General features: G+C 35.7%; 1 long non-coding RNA gene across 1 annotated transcript; it reads left to right on the forward strand.

Annotated features, from left to right (window-relative positions):
• Positions 1-6260: 6260 nt before the first annotated feature.
• On the forward strand, positions 6261-8579 carry LOC128173485 (uncharacterized). The gene is made up of 2 exons (XR_008242510.1): positions 6261-6484; positions 8282-8579. It is a non-coding gene; the product is annotated as an uncharacterized LOC128173485 (long non-coding RNA).
• Positions 8580-16587: the final 8008 nt, after the last annotated feature.

A 16587-nucleotide genomic window follows, 5' to 3' on the forward strand; every position in this document is an offset into this window, starting at 1 on the left:
ACAGCAATTTTTTATCAAAGTACTTTACAGGTGCACCATTGTTTCCAATGTCAGGTGAACATATTGTTATACCCCCGCTCCGAAGGAGAGGGGGTATACTGTTTTACCCTTGTGTGTCTGTTTGTCCGTCCGTCTGTCTGTCCGTCCGTAACAAAAATTTCTGTCGCATTTATCTGAGCAACAATTTATCGCAGATGCTTGAAATGTTTACACAGTGTTTGTTAAGCCATGCCATATCGTGGGATATATTTTTGTATCTTCCTGTTAGATGACGACTTTGCTTATTTTTTAACCAAAATTTTCAAACAAATTTTCGTCAAAGATTTCTCAGCAACTATTTATCGCAGATGCTTGAAATTTTTACACAATATTTGTATAGGCATGTCATATCGTTGAATATATTTTTGTACCAATCGGGAGTCAACTTCCTGTTAAATGTCGACTTTGCTTTATTTTGCATATTCACATCAGAGCGGGGGTATCACTAGTGAGCATTGGCTCACAGATATCTTGTTTTATTTATTTCTTGCTATCAAAAACAACTGTCTCCACAAACTGTGACAACATACTTGTCCGCATTGGAACATTTTAACAAAATGGAAGGCTATCCTGATCCAACCTAAGATTTCATTGTGAAACGGACACTGCAGGGGATTCAAAAGCTGAAAGCTAGACCAGACACACGCCTTCCAATCACACCAGTGATCTTGCAGAAAATTGTAAATGCTCTACCGCAGTGTACCCAATCCTTTTATCAAAGAACACTTTTTAAGGCAATTTTTTATTAGCATTTCATGCCTTCTTACGAGTGGGAGAGATTACGTCAACAACGAATAATACGTTGAATTTATCAGCAATTTCATTTGCTCATCAACAGAATGGTGTTCCAGAAAGTATGTCTTTGACAATGGTTGATTATAAACATCACAGAGGGAAACCTCCAGTAACATTTCATTTAAAGGCAACCAAAGAAAATCCACAATTGTGTGCAGTTTCAGCTATGTGGGAATAACTTTTCATGTTTCAGGACAAATCACCAGTTTCTTGCCGTTATTTCAATCAACATTTAAAAATATCACTCAATTATTTAGATTATGACACAAAACTGTACAAAGGACATTCGTTTCGAATAGGTGCAGCTACGTCAGCTAAATCAAAGGGAATATCAGATGAACAACTTCAATTGCATGGACGATGGAAGTCAAACGCATACAGGAAATATATTCGCATTCCCTTGTTAAATATTTAGTTTATCCAATGGGTACAAATTATTTTAACAAACTGAAGAACATGGGGACAGGGGCCTCTGTTTTGACAGTATGAAGGTTGAGCTTTAAACTATTATACATTCTGATTACTCGTATTGTTAATTACAGCAGTTCTTTGGGACATATGAAAATGACTGTTATAATTTTTGTTGCAACAATATTGTCCTATATATATGTTTACTAAGAAGCATGGAGTCAGGGGCTTCTGTTTCGTTAGCATGCACTATTTAGATGTTCTTTGTAGTTTCTAAACAAAATTTTGTTTTGCTATAACATTATATTACTTATGGTTATAAAAGAAAAACATGGGGTCAGGGGCCTCTGTTTTCATTTTTGTTAATAGAACTTAATTTTGCAGTTCTAAGTAAACGCTTTAACATGGTTTGTGTTTAAGTATCTTGCCTAAAGTTTAACATCACAGAAACATGGGGTCAGGGGCCTCTGTTTCAACTTAAAAAGGGTATAATGAAATATTTTTGCACAATTATAAGTACTCTGAATGATTTCTGGGCGGGGGGGGGGGGGGGGGGGTATTACTTGTTAAGTAATACTTTGGCAAAAAGTTGATCCCTCACCTTTGATTTTAAAGGCAACATTTTAACTATGTTCAAGTATTAAGCATTGTTTTTTATATTATTTACATGTTGTGTATAATTTTTATATATGTGATAAAGTTTATCGTCATTTTGTTATTAAATGACCAATTTCGATTCAACTATGTGTTTTATTTCATCAATTTAAAATCAAACCACAGGGGCTCGTCACGAAATTTTTCCAACCTTTTATATATATCACCTCTATACTATAAAATACACAAGGGAGGAATCAAAACTCGAAAAAATCGCTACCTCCCGATTTCGGTCGCCTCGTATTAATTCTTCTCGGACGTTAAACCCTGCACTCTAGGTATCATTAGATCGGGAAATGACCATAGTTTTTAGGAATACCTGCAAAATTTAAACATCGGCAACAATTTTAGAAGTTTTCACGCATTTTCTTCCAGTTTACTCTCCGGTGACACTTTCTTCGATCAGATGTCGCGCTCTCATTGGTCAATTCAATGTTGCTCAAGATAACTCGTACGCGGACTTGTATTTTAGAGGGATTTTCAAACGATATTCAAACTTGCTTTGATGCAAGAAATACATAGTCACGTCCTACCGAATGTCCGAGGTATGGTTAAAATATTTCTACATAAATATGAAAATTAATTCATATACTCACCACGTAATAAGAACTTCTTCACTCATCTTTTGAATATCCCTCTAAAATACGAGTCAACGTACGATTTATCTTGATCAACAAAATTAACCAATGAGAGCGCATGAATAAATTTGGTGCGCAACATCTGATCGAAGAAAGTGTCACCGGAGAGTAAACTGGAAGAAAATGCGTGAAAACTTCTAAAATTGTTGCCGATGTTTAAATTTTGCAGGTATTCCTAAAAACTATGGTCCTTTCCCGATCTAATGATACCTAGAGTGCAGGGTTTAACGTCCGAGAAGAATTAATACGAGGCGACCGAAATCGGGAGGTAGCGATTTTTTCGAGTTTTGATTCCTCCCTTGTGTATTTTATAGTATAGAGGTGGTATATATAAAAGGTTGGAAAAATTTCGTGACGAGCCCCTGTGATCAAACAAAACAGAAACATTCAGAGTTAAGAGTTGACAAAAAAGTTTTTTTCGGTTAATTTCGGTTAAAAGACATGTCCTATTAGAAGAGAGCGAACGATGATAGTAGATCCCCCATGTAACACAACACTGTAAGTAAGGCAAAAATGCACGATTGCACTATCGAAATAACACAGGTACAAATTATTTAAATGTTGATGTACGAAATATTATCAACGCGTACGTTAATAACAGTTCGAAATTACACCAGATGGTGGTCTGAACAAGAAGAATTATTCGACTACAGAGAATGACAGTTGAAGAAATCCCTATTACATGTACAAGTTATTTCTCCAAAAAAATGAGTCAAAGGTTAACTCGTACGCAAGGCGTACACAGGTGATGTACACATTTTATACACGTTTTGTATGAGGGCTGTTCGATAATTATTGAGACGTACTCCAACTTCTCGAGGATTAAGGACTATGCTGGAGGCTCTTTTGTTAAAACCTTCTATCATTGTAATATCACTGAAGATCTAATGTTTGTGGACTCTTTCCTCGTACGGGTTATCTAATAGCCCATGACGTCACCACGCGGGAATCTGCACGAAGTGGATTTTACCGACTGCAGCCAGCGAGAGAAGACGTATGACGTGCTAGACCGGCAAGCTTAGCGGTTCCCACGGATTATCAGTGACAGTGGCTGAGAAACACTATAATAGAAATCATTTAAAAGGTAGTTGCTGGAAGAGATCATGGATAAATTTAAAAGATAGGCCTCCCTCTCGGGTTTGTTAACTGTTGACCGTGAGAGGTCTATGTAAGGCCAGTTATAGAATTTGTGTTTCGAGGAACCCGCCAGACTATAATTTTACGCACCGACTCAAACTCAGTTTACTACAAATCCTGATCATGTGCCGCAATTACATGTAGTTCTAAGAATAAAGTCTAGAAAATGCCCGAGGTTACAGCTGGTTGCACAGGAGTATTAATTTCTCAATTCTCTAAAATATTCTTACCAAAATTACCTACCTTTACACTGTCAACACTGATTCTAAATGAGCTCAGAATTTCCCTTTCACATCTTGTAGGTTTACATTTATGATACGAAAGGTACATGCACCCTCAGCAAGGCGGTGGATTTAGTGAACATTAAAGTCAATCAGGTGCTTTGCAACCGTGTCGAAAAACGTTTTTATACAGTTTTAAGGCTCAATATATTTTATAAATATATTTTTCTCTGAAAAAAACATACCACTCATTTGTTCTGAAAACAAGGAAGAAACACAATTAATTCTGGTCGGCCGTGATTCGACGTTAAGCAGGACTAAATAACTGTAATGACAACTGCATTCTACAAATAAAATTCTATTGATTTAAAAATATTTTCTTTAAGATTTATATGTGAATTTATTTTATATCGTTTTGGTTATTTGTTTAAAAAGGCCAATGCAAAAATGATCAGCTTTCAATAAATTGATGTTGATGAGTCACTCTCGGAGGTGATTTTGATTTTTAATAACTTGTTTGTCAGTGTTAAATTGTGTTTAATATGATTGTGTTGCTTTTAAGGATGCCTAGGGCAAATATACTGATTTTCATGAAATTTCAAGTATTTCTTTAAGGACGTCGTTTACTCAGGGTTTGAGTTCTCAAAATCCGAATTGTTAAAAAGTTCAATGTCATGAGTAAAATTTTTTCTAAATACTAAAAGTATTTATGAAATGAATTATTATTGACAAACCATTCGATATTTTTACTTTATCATGGAATTAGGCTCGAACAAAGTTGGACTTTTAGCAAAACAGAGGAAATTCGGACTAAAATTTTCAGATTTTGTATTTCACTTTAATATTTTTGGTAGTACTGTAATATTCAAAGTTAAGATTTTATTTGTTAATGCACATAATTTTGCATATTTTCTGTTGGTTTTATCTCACTTTTTGTCCCCCGCCGCAACGCGGTGCGGGGACATAGAAATGCCGGGCGTGCGTCGGTGTGTCCGTCCGTCACACTTTTTTGTAAGCGCTCTCATGCCTACAAATTTTGACGGATTTTCATTAAATTTATACCAAATGTATATACCACTATTACCTTGGTCAAGTTCGAAAATCAGCATTGGTCGATACTTTTTGTTGGAGTTATGAGACTTTGACCACAATAATGACTGTTTTATCCAAAAATTGACCTTGTAAGCGCTCTCATGCCTACAAATTTTGACGGATTTTCATTGAATTTATACCAAATGTTTATACTACTATTACCTTGGTCAAGTTCGAAAATCAGCATTGGTCGATACGTTTTGTTGGAGTTATGGAACTTTGGCCGCAATAATGACTCTGTTTTATCCAAAAATTAACCTTGTAAGCGCTCTCATGCCTACAAATTTTGACGGATTTTCATTAAATTTATACCAAATGTTTATACTACTATTACCTTGGTCAAGTTCGAAAATCAGCATTGGTCGATACGTTTTGTTGGAGTTATGGAACTTTGGCCGCAATAATGACTCTGTTTTATCCAAAAATTGACCTTGTAAGCGCTCTCATGCCTACAAATTTTGACGGATTTTCATTAAATTTATACCAAATGTTTATACTACTATTACTTTGGTCAAGTTCGAAAATCAGCATTGATTGATACTTTTTGTTGGAGTTATGGGACTTTGACCGCAATAATGACTCTGTTTTATCCAAAAATTAACCTTGTAAGCGCTCTCATGCCTACAAATTTTGACGGATTTTCATTAAATTTATACCAAATGTTTATACTACTATTACTTTGGTCAAGTTCGAAAATCAGCATTGATTGATACTTTTTGTTGGAGTTATGGGACTTTGACCGCAATAATGACTCTGTTTTATCCAAAAATTGACCTTGTAAGCGCTCTCATGCCTACAAATTTTGACGGATTTTCATTAAATTTATACCAAATGTTTATACTACTATTACTTTGGTCAAGTTCGAAAATCAGCATTGATTGATACTTTTTGTTGGAGTTATGGGACTTTGACCGCAATAATGACTCTGTTTTATCCAAAAATTGGCCTTGTAAGCGCTCTCATGCCTACAAAGTTTGACGGATTTTCATTTGATTTATACCAAATGTTTATATCAATAATACTTTGGTCAAGTTCGAAAATCAGCATTGGTCGGTTCTTTTTTGTTGGAGTTATGGGACTTTGACCACAATAATGACTCCAGTTTACGCAGCTAGGTTAAGGCCTCCCATAGATTTCACCTCATGAATATCACGTGACATTTCATGACGTTAGCTCCGCCCATTATTCATGTTTTCATCTTTTTCCTACTTTCGATATAGTAAAGCGATCGCTGTAAAAATTTATCGATTGACTGCTTTAAATAATCATTTTGAATTTTTTTTTAAAGAATATTGTATCGAAAAAATGTGACTGAAGGTGTTTATTTCTTAAAATTACATTGTCGTTTGCTTACCATCCGCGTCAACACAGCGCTTTCACTCGCCTTGTTTTGGTTGCGAACAGCTGACAGCGGTGTGTCAACATTTTCATAAGATGCATGGCCTGCAAGACGCCGAGAGTGGAAAATGCAGCTCAACCATCGTTTGAGAGATAATAAAGGTATGTTTTAATACAGAATAGGTAGTGTTGACCTTTTCTTTTCAAATCATTTGCTCTTTTCAGTCCGTTACACACGTGTTGTTTTGCACATCATCGCTGTTTTGAATTATTATTTCTTATTAGGCTATTATTTTGTGTATTGAACTACACACCAGACACTGTAAACATTGCACTTGAAATAGGTGGGGTTCCCAGGGTACACAATTATAGAATTCATTAGGGCCTATAAAGTGCATATGCATGTTTGCATGGTGATTATACATATGTTTTGCACTTCAGTAAATTTTTGGATCTTAGATGATATAATTCATTTTGCTGGTATAGTTTACAGTAGATATCTGTAAAACTGTTTTGAATTCTTATTTGTTATTATGATATATATACATACTGTATGTACATGTGTGTCTTAGTTCCGGTTTGTATTGAACTATTGTATATACACACCATAATACATGTAGGCTAGCATACACTGTATAAACATGTGGGGTCCCATGGTACACAAGTGTAGAATGATGTAATCATCAAGTGCATGTATGCATCATGATTTCTTTACTTTATTTTAATAAAACAATACTGTATCATATTGCCATCCACAGCTTCATTTATGAATTCAAATGTTCAGAAAGATTTGTACTACATATTCAATTTGTATGTGCTGCATTAAAAATATATGATTAATATATTTGATGTGTTAAATATGTGCAGTTATGCTTCATAATAATCTGATAATAAACCCCAACCAGTAAAATCTAACATATGTGGTGGTCAGACTCGGCCGCTTGAGACCAGGTTGCATAGTGGCTAGATAATATTCGAGGGGCACAAGCTTTAAACTGACCTGGTTTGTTATCATTATTCACTACCTTATCCACATGTATATGCATACAATAACATATACATTTCCTCAATAGCAGACTTTTTTTTTTAAAAATTAACCAATGTAAATTAAACTTATATGCTATTCTAGAATTCATTTATGTATTTTCTTAAAAGAAGATTTTAAATTTTTAAATTGAAAAGAACTTAATATATATATTACCCTAAGGTCAGAATTTTTGGGTATTTATATTCCCTGATATTCATAATACAGTCTTTTCTGGATTTTTTTTTACAGAATCATTGTTATTTGTTCTGAGTTATGGTTTATCTTTATGTAAATACATATTGATTCACTTCTCGGTAAAGTGTTCATGCATAGCACATGTACATTGTGTACAAACAATTTTGAGATAACAAATACATTTGTATGTTGGATTAATTGTTACTGTGCTCAGATACATCAGCTTATGTGTGACATTATGGACAATTCATTGATATGAAACTAATGGAATTATAATGTCAAAGATTATTTCGAGAAGAGATATATAGTACTGTATATCAAAAGAAATTAAATATTTACTACATGTATCACGCTTTGAGTAAAGCAGACTCTCTCTCTCTCTCTCTCTCTCCTCTCTCTCTCTCTCTCTCAATTTGATATGTGTTAATAGTTTAGACCTAAGCTATTTGGTTTGGTTTTTGTACTGCCATCTTGTCATATGCATAGATCCAGAATTTTTTTTCCAGGAAGGGGAGGGGGGGGGAGGAGGTCCGAAGGGTAATTGTTTTTTTTTTCATGTGGTCTGAGGCATATTTGCGATAATTTTACAATGTAAAATCTTCCTCCCTTCCAGATCCGCGCATGTTTTCATACATATGACACTGCATGGTCAGTGTATTTTTTTGGTAACAAATATTCATGTATTTGCTATGCATATGTTCCCCCAGCTAATTGATTTTTTAAAATTTTTATTTCAGCCCAACATGGACTTCTGCTACCACCTGGCGACATGGGTTTTGCGGATCGATTCTTGTGGTTTCAACTCTTGAGGTTACCCTGTCTTCCCTACCCACATATTCGCTGTGTTCTACAGACTATTTAATAAAAAAAATAACCTGATAATGCATAAACATGATGGATAAAAAGGTGCTCATCATCATGCTTTGGTGTATTTTGAATGTGTGAAGACATTATTAAAAACAAAATTTAAGCTGTTTAAAAAAATTACAATTGTGAGTTTTGAAATTTTGCTTTTCAATAAAAGTATAAATTGATGCCTTTATTTTGTATAATTCATTTGATATCATATGCACTATTTTTTATATACAATTATTTATGAAAATCTTGACAAATATGAGGTTCAGTGTGTCTTTAAAAGAATTCTGTATCTTAATATGATGAAAAAAATATTCTGATTGTATGGTAGAGATACTCTTATAGTTATAAGCAAGATTAACTTATATCGTGGCAGAGACACCATGCGCGGATCCAAAAAAAATTCCAGGGGGGGTGAGGGTGTCTGAAGGATGAAGGGGGGGGGATGGTCGTGCCCGAGGCATATTTGCGATGATTTTACTAGACGTATGTAAATTTAATAAATTTTCATTTTTCAGGGGGGTTGGGACTCCTCTTACCCCTCCTCTAGATCCGCGCATGGACACACTTGATAACAATATCAAATTACATATTTAATAAACAGGGGTAGATTGAAGCAGGTACGTAGCATAAGATGGGGGGAGGGGGGGTTTCCCCCCCCCCCCCCCCGCTTTTTATTGCCGATTTTTTTTTTTTTAATTTACATATAAGAAATTAATATGCATGGAGTTGGCCCCCAACTGTTTTGAGAGTAAGTAAAGAAATATTGATTTTTTTTCTTTGCTTGTCAAGGTTTTTTGGATGAGTCTGCCCCCCCCCCCCCCCTTTTCAAAAACGATCCTACGTACGCGTGGATCTGGCTTCTTATTTTTTTTTCTTTAGCCTGTTATATAAACACTTTAATTAGTCTAAAATTATAAGGAAGACATTTATAGAAATCCAGCACCAACCCCAGACCTTAGATCCGCGCATGGGGTTATCTGATTCCGTTCTGGTGCATCGAGGAATCTATCACTCTATTCAGTTTAAACTGAACAAAAATAATAAATTGGTAATATTCCTGTGTATTTTACGAATTGAAAGGTTTAAAAGGTTAATGAAATGTGCAGGTAAGGAATAACCAACGATTAACAATGTAAATCTTTAAATTTTCCGCGCTTCACAACGCCAGATTATCTGCCCTTGATCCTGATCATCAGTGCGTTTGAAAATCGGCCAATTTGCATAAAATTATATACATCTGTCTAAAATTGCAAAAGTTCAACGATATCCCGTCAATTTTAAGGATTGTGTTTAACTTTTTTATTTTCATCAAATACCAGTGATTGTAAAAAGTGCTGGGAGCAAGTTGTTGCTTGAAAGGAAACATTTTTTTGACACGTGAATTAACTCGGTTATCGAAAATTTTTATTAAACTTGAACGATCAATGCTAAAGTTAAGCATGTTGCTGGTACTGCTATAGTTGCTCCCAGCACTTTTTAGATTAAGCAATTAATTTTCTTTTAAGTGATATAAACAACAATTTAATATTTTATTCGTATATCGTCGAACTTTTGCAATAAATGAAGTCATATGTAGCTGCTCTATTTTTAGCGTATCACGTAATAAACAGCTGATGCGGTGGCTGTGTTCCGGTGAAAAATGTAGGGGAGATCGGTAGTAACATAATGATGTATAAACTTTATCATTGCCATATTTGGATGAGTTTGTATACTTTGTCTGGAATAAAGTCCGTTTTTAGTGTATTTATTTCATACGGTAATCCATGGGCGTCCTTAACCTAGCTGCGATATCCGAAAATTGGCCTTGTAATCGCTCTCATGCCTACAAATTTTGACGGATTTTCATTAAATTTATACTAAATGTTTATACCACTAATACCTTGGTCAAGTTCCTAAATCAGCCTTGGTCGATGGACTCGATACTAGACCGGCGGGGGACCCAGGAATTCTATTCTTGTTCATTTAGATTTTTGAATGGCACACACTAAAAAAATATTGAAAAATGCTTAAAAACGATAAAAGACACCATATCTCAAAATTTTGATCATTGACCTCATATAACTTTTATACCAGCAGAGTAAGGTCAATATGCCTAGTTTACAACTATAAATGTTTTAGTATTATCATCATTCAATTTTTTGTAAAATTGAATCAAAAAAGGGTAGGAATTTGAAAACTGATAGAGGAAAATCGGACTGGAATATTCAAAAAAATTGTGGATGAAAACTTAATGCTTTGTGTCTGTTCAGTGTCACTGCCATTCATAAACTGTATTTCATTTTTAAAAGAGTTAAGCAATTTGTATTATTTTCACAATTAAGAAAATTTCAGTCATGGTATAAAATTTTTAGGGACTTTTCTTATATTTTCAAAAAATATTCAGTGGCCATTATCTCAAAAAGTAGGTCATTGACCTACTTTTTTGAAAGTGGAAAATAGCACTACAATGATAGGTCTTTAACACACAATAGATGGTTTTTCATTATCATCAGTGGAATTTTGTTTCATTCTGAGTAAACGTATACCTTAAGTAAGCTTTATATAATTTAAGGTGGCTAACTACTCCTTGGAATATTTTCTCAAATCAGCAGAAAATTACTTGATAAAGATAGATATCATAATGGATAAGAAGTGCATGGTCACGATTTTGGTCAAAAATTATTTTTTCGATTTTAATGTTTACAATGCTTCAGTAGGGTATTTTTAATAGGCAATCAAAATTTGATTGTCATTTGTTGAGTTATAAGCGAGTTACAGAGCTTACAATTCTTTGCTATGTAAACAAAGCTTTTGTTTACATTTTGAATGTTGAGGTGAAAATTCCAGTTTTAGACCTCAAATGAATGTGTTAATCTCTAGTTGCTGTTTATTTATGCATAGTATGAATAAAAGATAGACCAATCAGTTTGAAAAAGATTTCTTACTGGTATATTGAACCTATGTAAACAAAAACAGGGCAAGAGCCTTGTTTACATGACGAAGAATTGTGAGCCCTGTATCTTGCTTAAAACTCATCGACTGGCACCCAAATTTCATTTTATCTTTAGAAATGCATTCCTAAAGCATTGTAAATAATAAATACAGAAAAAAAAATTCCTTGAATGACCCTTCAAGTATAAAAGGCAAAAATAAATGTGCAATTTTGGATGAAAAAATTCATTTCAAAACTTTAATTCATTTAACATTTACAAAAGCTTCAGGCGGATTAGAACTCATGATCTGCGATTCAAAGGCCCAATAATTTAGCCACTGAGCTTCGACGATATACAACTCAAACGATATAAACAGTTTAACAAAACATTTAAATCGCCATCTTATGACGTAGTGTCTCAAAAAGTATAAGTGGGTGGGGTACCTTCAATATCTGTTGAGTGTTTCCTACAAAAATTTGTTGTTATCATAGAGAATCGCCTTGTCTTCATTGAATTGCAACTGATCTTGCCACAATAATCGGCCATTAGGTCACAATATGCCAAATTGCTGTCAGCAAGAGCTGGTCATTAGAATCGGAAGGAAAAAAAAGAATAAGTCATGGGTAAAGGCATCTTCTAAAGTCAAGGATTTCTGGTCCGATTCGCTCTATATAAACCCTTGACCGAATATAGGCAGTTTGACGGGGTCAGAAACCTCGCACGCTGGTTGATGTCATACAAGTTTGAATGAGACAATAAGAAACTTTGTTTCAATAATGATGTTAATTGTGAATTGATCAATGTTGAACCGTTGTCAAATAAATTAGAGACGGAATAGTAAGTATTTGACTTACTGATATCAGTTTTTAGTCTGAGTGCATCCAACAAATGCCTATGACAAATATGTACATGTAAAGTGACACGGCCGAGAAAAAGATCTAATAAACAACTACTGGCGTGTACCAGCCAGAACCAACATCACTCCAAGATCAAAAAAGAGCATCACAATGAATTGGGCACACATAGAGAAAGCTCCAAAACAAATTCACCAGGAAGTCATTAGACTAAAATCCACAGGGCCAAAGTAAATAAGGGTAACCACTACACAGTTGGAAAAAACAAGATTTGAAGAACTTGAAACTATTTGGAAGACCTGGAATGTGGCAAAAAGAACAGCCCAAAAAGTGAGATGGAGAGCAAGTGTAGTAGCTTTATGGTCCACCAGATACGACGAGGACTTAGTAAGGAAGTGAAGAATTCTTGAAATCTAGCAGTTGGAGTAAAGGAAAAGAGCAAGCAACGCAATATATAAGCAATCAACGCAAAAGTATGAGTTTTTAAAGCCGGTGATGGCCGCCGCATGGGATCACCTCCGAGGGGAAGGAAGAAAATTTAAGCCAGGTCAAGTATTTCGGGACAGATTACTACAGACATTAGCAAGACTGGAAAATGTAATCTAAGAGACCACGTACTTCAATTCATACAGAGCCGAAACGGATTACACTGCAACCCCGCACCAAGATACCATACATAAAGTTCTAGCCTAGCCCTGCCACCGAGGCCAAAAGATAAAACTATAGACTATTTCATGGCGGAAAAACCGTGCGACATGTTCAAAGTAGCATGCACCAGCTCCAGAGCCCAAGCTGCCCTACAAACCTACCGTTTGACTTCCAAAGTGCAACACAGGAGAGAATGCTGGAAAGAGACGCCGAAATGCGTATACTGCAACTTCCGCTAAGAGAACACCAAACTGTACAAGGAGACAAAGTCAGAGACCTGGGGTTAAGAGAGCAAAACTAAACATCGGACAGTTGGTGGCACTTATGGAAAACCCAATAAATGAGAACTGACTTGCATTAAATCCTCATGGCCCTAAACTGCCCTGTCCCGTCGAAGACAGGCAAGCAAGGCGGGACCTGCGGCGATCTTTCAGGGTTAGGACATTATTGAGAAAAATGGATTCCCTCACAAAACGTCCATTCCGGTAGAAGGGAATTGTATGTATTATAATCCACTGTGCTGGTTGCGGGATATCAGCTAGCAGATGACCTATAATGTATCTAATAACACCTGAAATTAAACCATAGGCTAAGCGATGAAAAACAAGCTATGTCACAACAGGGTTTTGGAAAGACATTCCAAAACCATCTTGGAAAATACAATGTCTAGACCATTCTGGGAAATGCATTGCCATCCTAATCTAATGATGGACGTACAGGAGCCTCCATGGTTGTGGATCGACGTACAGGAGTCCTCGTGGTTGTGGATCGGCGTACAGGAGTCTCCGTGGTTGTGGATTGACTAGTTCTAGTCATCGTAACGGGCATGGATGACACATCTAAACATATAAAAATAAACCTTAGAAATCCATTACTTAAACTCGAGAACAAATTCAGAGAATCTCAGGACTATAAAATATCAAATGTTTACTAATTTTTATGAGTTTAACTGATGAGAAAATAAATGCTTTAGAGCATAAAAAACTTGGCAGGCTGAATAGTTGCAAATTTGTTTCTGGTAGCATTGTCTACCAATTTACATTTATTAAGAAAAAATTATATTGCTAGCGCTCTTAAGTGCTAGCAACTACGTTAGTCTTTTTCTAATGCAATACTTAAACTTGACTTTATAGCAAGGCATTCTGGATGTATTTCTGTAGATGGACTGTACCATATGAATTTCGTTTTATCGTTCTATGTTGTGATGTTCAACCTGTACATAAGTATCCCCACCCCACCCCCTAAACAATGCGCCATCTAAATAAATACTGTCATTAACAACTGCAAGATCCACCAAAAACCATAACAGATACCTACACCATTTTTTTTACTTACTGCATTCGTAGTTGGTCAGCTCTGTCAACTCCAAACATGAATCTGTTATACTGCCGACCAATAACTGGACAGGGAACATCCTTCATTGTCCCATCTTTTTGTTTACGCAAAATACTGATGTGATCATTCGGATCCGAGTTTGTTGACAAATTAAACACAGTTTTTTTGTCCCCCCCCCCCCCCCAATGCCGTAGCGATGAGCAAATTTTTCTGAAGAATTTTATGATCTCGTCGTGGTTTTTCAGTTTGCAGGACTTTATTCCCTCGAGCATGCATTTCCTATTTCCACGGACAGTCCCACAACAGTAGACTTCTTCTGCGTACAGGTCCGTGAAAAATAGAGGGGAGAAGAAGTTGTCCATGTGGACATGGTGACCTTTTTTGATAATTTTCCTTCCCAAATCCTGGACAACTACAGCCCCAAGTCCTTCTTCTGTAGCTCCACCATCAACTTTCCCTGTGTAGATCTGAAATTCATGACAATACCCGTTTTGGGGTAATGCACGCTCCCAAATTTTTATCCCCAATTTTGTTGGCTTTGCTGGCAAGTACTGTTTGAATGATAGCCGTCCCTTGTAGGCTATCATTCCTTCATCGACACTCTGCTCCCGATGTGGGTTGTAGTTGTTGGTGCATTTCTGCAGTATGTCGTCTAGTATAGGTCTAATATGGCATAATTTGTCGAGGCCTGGTGTTCTTTATGGTGGGTTATTTGTAATGTCATTACAATGCAAATATTTGGTCAGAAATTCAGATCGTGCCCTTGTCATAATATCGAGAATAGATGGGAATCCAAAGGGCCACTTTTGGCTCCATGCTAGAGAGTGTGTTGGTATCTCACTATGGAAAAAACAATGTAGATCCCAAAGAATGCCTTCATTTCTGGTACCCCAACTTTCTTCCATTTCGGATTTGGGTTAGTTGACATTAGTTGACATTTTTCAGCGTAAGAATGTGTTTGATTCACTATTTTCTCGAACAAATTGTCATCAAAGAACTGAAAGAAGAAATCAAGTTCGTCTTCTTCTTTTTCAAGGGTAAATGTACCACCTACCGGCTTTGTGAATGGTCGCGTAAATGTTGAAAATAAAAGATGGTAAGCATGCCAAGTCTTCGTCGTCATTTTCCGATGCCGAGCTGGAATCGACTGTCGAAAGTTCAGGAGTAGATACTGGAGACACGGAAATATCACTTCCAATTTCACGAAATATATGTGTTTCAAACTTCATTTCTTAATTATAACTTTAAATAGAATTCATTCGTCTTTTAAACACGAGCACGTGAGTATACTTACTGCGTCTCAGCTTTTCTTTAAAACGTATCCTTTCGACGATCGTGGCGATTCTAAACGTTTTCATCATTGGGTGGTGTTTGTGTAATACCTACTTTTGTAGGACCCTCAGCCTGGTAGTGTTCCATGAAAGAAGTCCAATTCGCTATCCCCAGTGGCCACACCTTTAGGTTTCCCCATCAGTGATGCCATTTCGAACAAGGAAGCATCTTTTGGATGAACCCAAAAGTTAGCTGCCAACAAAATCCAGTGGTTTTCATGTATGTTTATTGGTAGAAAGACCAATATTAAAGTACTGAATACTCATGTTATCATTTGTTTAATTCAAATATTAAGTTAATGAAAATAAAACTGTAACAAATTTTACAAATTAAACTGTATTCTTTGTCACAAACGGCAATATGCTTTGTGAAATCTTGTAACTTTAATTCTACGCAAAATACAAACTGCATCGTTCATAATCAAACTGCTTCGTGGAAAAAATGTACTATGAAAGAAAACGGACACTGAAAACTAAATAGAAAATAATAATAACGGATAATACACTGACATATAGATAGTTTTACTTCAATGCTTTATATAAGCATCACCATTTATACTTTTCCGTTTTCGTTTCTTGAATTTTGAGGTCAACCGAGTCACTATTGAAATTAGTCTTCGTACGGTGGACGTTAAAGATTTTACATTTTTTGGAGTTGCTTTTAATCAATTCTTCTTTGCGGTTACTTTGGCAAAACGGAAGTGAAACAGTGCTTGGATCTAAGCTCAAATCACCACCGGTGACAATACTTAATCAAAGTACTGAAAGTACTGTTAGACGGTGGCGTCGTTTGAAAGTGGCATATTACATGTAACAATGAGTGATGTATGATAATTATTTTTGTCGAAAACCGCGGCCAGTATCGCATTCATGTACTAATACTTAACGCTTACTCGCACAACTAGTCGTGAGTTTCCTACATGGATAATTCTGTGGAAATCGTAGCTGTGATCTCACTCTACACTTAACAAATGCTGTGTCTCTTGGTCGTCATCTTTTGGGAAAGACCCAAAGATTTATCACAGTAGTCTTTGTCGTATAGAAGTTTGTATCTATATTTTGTATCAATATGTTTGTATCTATATCAGTTGACATTAAAACCCCG

The sequence above is a fragment of the Crassostrea angulata genome, chromosome 2 (genome assembly GCF_025612915.1).
Source record: "Crassostrea angulata isolate pt1a10 chromosome 2, ASM2561291v2, whole genome shotgun sequence".
Lineage (NCBI taxonomy): Eukaryota > Metazoa > Mollusca > Bivalvia > Ostreida > Ostreidae > Magallana > Magallana angulata.